This window comes from Azolla caroliniana, unplaced genomic scaffold, assembly GCF_043228905.1.
Source record: "Azolla caroliniana isolate FFs.n. ecotype wild unplaced genomic scaffold, voAzoCaro1.0.p SCAF_12, whole genome shotgun sequence".
Classification (NCBI taxonomy): domain Eukaryota; kingdom Viridiplantae; phylum Streptophyta; class Polypodiopsida; order Salviniales; family Salviniaceae; genus Azolla; species Azolla caroliniana.
In genome coordinates, this window is record NW_028230447.1 from 1,651,666 (window position 1) to 1,658,428 (window position 6,763).

Here is a 6,763-nt window from a genome sequence, read left to right on the forward strand (position 1 = left end):
GAGGATGGTAAACATGTGAGCACATTTGTCAATGGGAATGCCTTTATGCCATTTAGGATAATCAAGTTTGTGCAATTTAACATATGTATCAAAAGTTTTCCATAATTAGACATGATACAATCCTTTGAGTCACGCAATAGACAATGTTCTACTACATTTTCTTCAAATGTCTCCACGTTTTGGAAATTTCCAACTCTTGCATTGAAGTCTCCCATAATTAAAAATTTACCAAGATTCTCAAATGAAAGTATATTATGGCATAATTCTATAAAAGGATCATCACAATCTAATCCAAACCTACTATAGTAGTTTGATGAGATGAGAGGAATAGCTAACTATCTATCTACTTTCTTTGCATGCACCACTCAGAGAGGAGTTCCTCATCTATCCTTACATACACACAGAGCGGAGAGAAGAGACATGCAAAGAAAGCATGTAGAGACAGAGAGAGGAAATCCCATAGAGAGAGAGAGAAACACACACACACATATATGGTTTCTCTTTTTGATTTGCTGTCATTTTTGGAATTTCTTAGGTTCCCTCATTTTTTATGACTTCTCCGCTTCTTCTTTTTAGGTTTTCTCTAGTTTCTCTGTAATTGTTGCTTTCTTAGGGTTGTCTCAGGTTCCTCTATGATGTCACTTCCTTTCCCTTTGTAGATTTAATCAACATCTCTGTTGATTTTTTTGGCTTCTATTTTTTAGGGTTTTCTGAAGCATCTCTCTCTCTCATTCTGTTGTCTTGTGTGTAAAATGTTTGTTTCTTAGGTTTCTTTGCATTTCGTCCCGTTTCATGGTTTGTCGGGATTTTCTATAGAATTCAAGCCTTTCAAGCTTTGTTTCTCTGTGACATGATCCTTTGTTTCAAGATGGAAAACGAATATCGTGTATCATACGCGAAAGTATACAAAAGTTTGCATACGTCTACCAGATTGGACGTATGCGATATTAGGAACTATGGTTTAGAATGGGATCTTGCAGAATATAAGTGGAGGGGAGAACAAGATAAATCAATAGGTTTCTTCGAGTACTCAACACGATTGGGAAGAAAGTTATGCTTGCAACATGAGAAGTGAGCCAACAAATGGGCCCATGTACTTGTCGATTTGGTCTTCGTGGATAGAACCAGGAACATGATATGGAACTCATTCCTACTTGAGAAGGTCAAAGTGTTTATCTGGTTAATCACCCATTGGGTTGTTCCAACTCGAGAGTGACTTGTGAAAAGGAGTGGCATGAGTGATTGCAAGGCGTATGAAGTGAGTTTGGAGGACATCGCACACTATTTGTGGAGTTGCCCGCTTGCCCAAGAAGTTTGGATGAGGAGCTTAAGAATCTTGGCTTAGTGCGAGGTTAATGTTCATGTGTCGAGTGCAACAACTATCTGGTTTGTTATTGAAACAGTGCTCGGCCACAACCGAGGAATAGGATCAACACTTGGAAAACAGGAAATACCGAATGCACGAGACAATAGAAAGAGAGAGTACACAGAATATTTTACGTGGAAAACCCTAAATGGGAAAAACCACGGGAGTTCTCAAACTCCAACGATCACTATGAACAGGGATGTACAATGGTGAAGCTACAAGGCAACAACCTTGTGCTCACTGTCTTCGCCACAGGCAGCGGCAATACACAGAGGCAACGACCTCTTCGTCTCTCTCTCTCTCCCTCTCTCTCTGGCTGCTCTCTTCACTCCCTCTAAGTGAAAACAGAAAAATGAGCAACAACATAAACTGTTTGCCCTAAGTCATATTTATACACGTATGACTTTCGGGCTATTTACAAATATAGCCTCAAGGGCCCTTAGCAAACATATTCACAAATATGTCCCCGCATCCGGATCTCTCTCCGGGTACATACGTCATCCGGCTCCGTAACCGGGGTCTTCAGCATCCGGCTCCGTAACCGGGTACTCTTCATCCGGCTTCATGCCGGGTACTCTTCATCATACGGTTCCGTAACAGCCTCCGGGCTTGCCGTCATTCATCTCCGGACATCCCATCCGGAGGGACCGAAATCCCAACACTTCCTTTCCCTTTGTAGATTTAATCAACATCTCTGTTGATTTTTTTGGCTTCTATTTTTTAGGGTTTTCTGAAGCATCTCTCTCTCTCATTCTGTTGTCTTGTGTGTAAAATGTTTGTTTCTTAGGTTTCTTTGCATTTCGTCCCGTTTCATGGTTTGTCGGGATTTTCTATAGAATTCAAGCCTTTCAAGCTTTGTTTCTCTGTGACATGATCCTTTGTTTCAAGATGGAAAACGAATATCGTGTATCATACGCGAAAGTATACAAAAGTTTGCATACGTCTACCAGATTGGACGTATGCGAATATTAGGAACTATGGTTTAGAATGGGATCTTGCAGAATATAAGTGGAGGGGAGAACAAGATAAATCAATAGGTTTCTTCGAGTACTCAACACGATTGGGAAGAAAGTTATGCTTGCAACATGAGAAGTGAGCCAACAAATGGGCCCATGTACTTGTCGATTTGGTCTTCGTGGATAGAACCAGGAACATGATATGGAACTCATTCCTACTTGAGAAGGTCAAAGTGTTTATCTGGTTAATCACCCATTGGGTTGTTCCAACTCGAGAGTGACTTGTGAAAAGGAGTGGCATGAGTGATTGCAAGGCGTATGAAGTGAGTTTGGAGGACATCGCACACTATTTGTGGAGTTGCCCGCTTGCCCAAGAAGTTTGGATGAGGAGCTTAAGAATCTTGGCTTAGTGCGAGGTTAATGTTCATGTGTCGAGTGCAACAACTATCTGGTTTGTTATTGAAACAGTGCTCGGCCACAACCGAGGAATAGGATCAACACTTGGAAAACAGGAAATACCGAATGCACGAGACAATAGAAAGAGAGAGTACACAGAATATTTTACGTGGAAAACCCTAAATGGGAAAAACCACGGGAGTTCTCAGACTCCAACGATCACTATGAACAGGGATGTACAATGGTGAAGCTACAAGGCAACAACCTTGTGCTCACTGTCTTCGCCACAGGCGGCGGCAATACACAGAGGCAACGACCTCTTCGTCTCTCTCTCTCTCCCTCTCTCTCTGGCTGCTCTCTTCACTCCCTCTAAGTGAAAACAGAAAAATGAGCAACAACATAAACTGTTTGCCCTAAGTCATATTTATACACGTATGACTTTCGGGCTATTTACAAATATAGCCTCAAGGGCCCTTAGCAAACATATTCACAAATATGTCCCCGCATCCGGATCTCTCTCCGGGTACATACGTCATCCGGCTCCGTAACCGGGGTCTTCAGCATCCGGCTCCGTAACCGGGTACTCTTCATCCGGCTTCATGCCGGGTACTCTTCATCATACGGTTCCGTAACAGCCTCCGGGCTTGCCGTCATTCATCTCCGGACATCCCATCCGGAGGGACCGAAATCCCAACACTTCCTTTCCCTTTGTAGATTTAATCAACATCTCTGTTGATTTTTTTGGCTTCTATTTTTTAGGGTTTTCTGAAGCATCTCTCTCTCTCATTCTGTTGTCTTGTGTGTAAAATGTTTGTTTCTTAGGTTTCTTTGCATTTCGTCCCGTTTCATGGTTTGTCGGGATTTTCTATAGAATTCAAGCCTTTCAAGCTTTGTTTCTCTGTGACATGATCCTTTGTTTCAAGATGGAAAACGAATATCGTGTATCATACGCGAAAGTATACAAAAGTTTGCATACGTCTACCAGATTGGACGTATGCGAATATTAGGAACTATGGTTTAGAATGGGATCTTGCAGAATATAAGTGGAGGGGAGAACAAGATAAATCAATAGGTTTCTTCGAGTACTCAACACGATTGGGAAGAAAGTTATGCTTGCAACATGAGAAGTGAGCCAACAAATGGGCCCATGTACTTGTCGATTTGGTCTTCGTGGATAGAACCAGGAACATGATATGGAACTCATTCCTACTTGAGAAGGTCAAAGTGTTTATCTGGTTAATCACCCATTGGGTTGTTCCAACTCGAGAGTGACTTGTGAAAAGGAGTGGCATGAGTGATTGCAAGGCGTATGAAGTGAGTTTGGAGGACATCGCACACTATTTGTGGAGTTGCCCGCTTGCCCAAGAAGTTTGGATGAGGAGCTTAAGAATCTTGGCTTAGTGCGAGGTTAATGTTCATGTGTCGAGTGCAACAACTATCTGGTTTGTTATTGAATCAGCTGCGTGGTTCCATGCATGGAATGGAAGTAATCCTTTAAAGGTGGTGCATGGAATTGTACAACCTTCAGCATAGGGGGGTTCATTCTACATACAAGAACGATGCGTGGACATTTGGTTATTAGTGGTTGGGGCCTGACCTTACAATTTAGCATGTATGAGTATCTAGATGCAAGGAGTCTTTCACTGGTAAGCGAACCCCACCAGCTGAGAGTTTAATGATGATCTGGTTTAATCTTATTTCTACGTCACAAAGAGAGTTTGAAAGCATTCAAGGGACTTCAAACGCGAATGAAGAAGCTAGAGGCCATTTCCTCTTGAAATGGAGAGGTTCTCCGAAGCTACAGATGGTGGATGGCAATGCAAAGTGGATTTATCAGCCACCACGGTGGTTGTTCCCTCTGAGGGTACCAAACATCGTAAATAGGTGGGTGTTGCCACATGAGGAGATTGGAGGATGTCTATGTTGAATTAGGGTTGTATGAGGCTCACGTTGAGGGTATGCGGTTGAGTAATACTGTGCTCATCAAATGCATGTTGTTATAATCTAGATCCTCCAAGGGTAGGTTGCTCATCGTGTTCGTCCCTCTTGAGGCGGTGATTATTAGCTTATTTTTTTGTTGATTCCTTTGTACATGTTGGTCTCTTTGTAGCCATGCAAGTTGGTTTGTAAGATATGAGTTGATGTATATTATCCTATGTACATTGACTTAACAAATGGTAGTAAATTTTTTTGGAAAAAAATAAATACAAAATAACATGAAGTAGTCTATATTGTGGAATAATTCGTAGACTAATGCCCAAAAATTGAAAGCCCATGAAAACATGGAGCACCACCATATATTAAAAATTGTGGATGCATGATCACATTGCCTCTTTGCATTTTTGTCATTTAGAACTACAAAACACAAAACACTTCGCCATGCCCTCATTATATTCCTTTTTTATGAAGCTCTGATAGAAGCCACCGACATACATACACTTTTCTAGAGAAATTCTACTTTGCATGACTGCACATAACTTATGTTGAACTCAAGACACATTTGTCGCTCTTCTAACTATACATGTGTATGAATCGGACATGATAGAGGTATCAATCTTCGTTTCTCCTTGCCACATGGAAAGTGGGCCATAAACTTATCCGATCTCTAATTAGCTCGGCATACATTATATATGGACATCTTTACTTCTAAGGTTCCGTAAGGGGTATACAATGACTACAAAACACATTAATACACTAGCATACTAGCTTTGGCAACTAGGCATTATACAATTGTGCATATACTTAAGGTTTCATGGGATTTAACATCAACACTAAAACCTTATGAGCACCCTAGTGTACTAGCCATTGTCTGCCAAGCACTATACAATTATATACTTGAGATTATTGTGGTAAAGTGTATGCTCACTGTACAATCACAAAAACTCACCAAACTAGGGGAGGATAAGCTCGTTATCCCTAATCTAAGAAGGTGATCACCATCCACTTCAAGAGAGTAAGCAAACAAGCACATGTCTCACTCATTAACTTTTCATAGCAAAGCTTGGGCTTTTAAGTGTCAAGGCGAATAAGAGCAATTGAGAGCGGAATTGTCGATGTGATGGTTATCATATAATCACACGATAACTACACCAATCATATTTTTTATTTGAATAAGCCTTAAGGCAGTTATAGTTTTGTTGATTTTCATGCATGTTTTGTGTAGCATTTGTTAGTTATAGAGATATTGTTTTTCTCTTGTTTTATGCGTAACATCATCAACATTCATTGTCTTCTTTTGTTGCATGGACTACCATTTGTGATACCATATCTTGATGATACTACAATAATTATGGATACCAATTTGGAAAAACACGTGATTGAACTCTAATTACCATGCCATGTTTATTGTTAGAACTTTGTGAATTAATTGTGTAATCTTCCATTGGTATTTATGGAATTTATTGCTGTGATGATATATTTATTTTTCAAGTTTTTGTTACTAGGGTTAAGGGTTCATTATTGCAATCTTATTATTTGTAAATTATGTTATACCAAAATTTATATAAGTTACAAATGAATTATTCCAATTTCCAATCATTCGTAGTTTTTCTTTTTTTCATTCATGAATTATTGAACAATTCTCTTGAAAATAAACGTGTTTGTTCTATGATTGGAGTCAATTAGGAGATAAAAAATTCTGATAGTTTCACATCCAACAAAATAAAAATGGAGAATATGAGAACCATTCACCAAGGTAATGAAGCATTCACCCTAATTGTGACTCATTGGGCATGATCAAGCAATGCATTTCAAAAATTGAGTACAAGCAAATGAAATTGCCCAATGTAAATATAGAGGGGGAAGAATAGGTGACATTCCCAAGCATTTTGAATTCTCCACACACCTTGCTAAACATTTTGTTCAAACAAAGAGAGATTCTTAGGGGTGACCAAGCACAAACAATTTAATTTCCTCGACATTTACTACACACTTTATTGCAAGTTTCATTTCGATGGATGCATAGTGCCCTCAAGTTAAATAGCTTCGAGCGAATTATAATAAATGATATACTAGCTAGACTAAGTACGACAACAACGAAACAAAA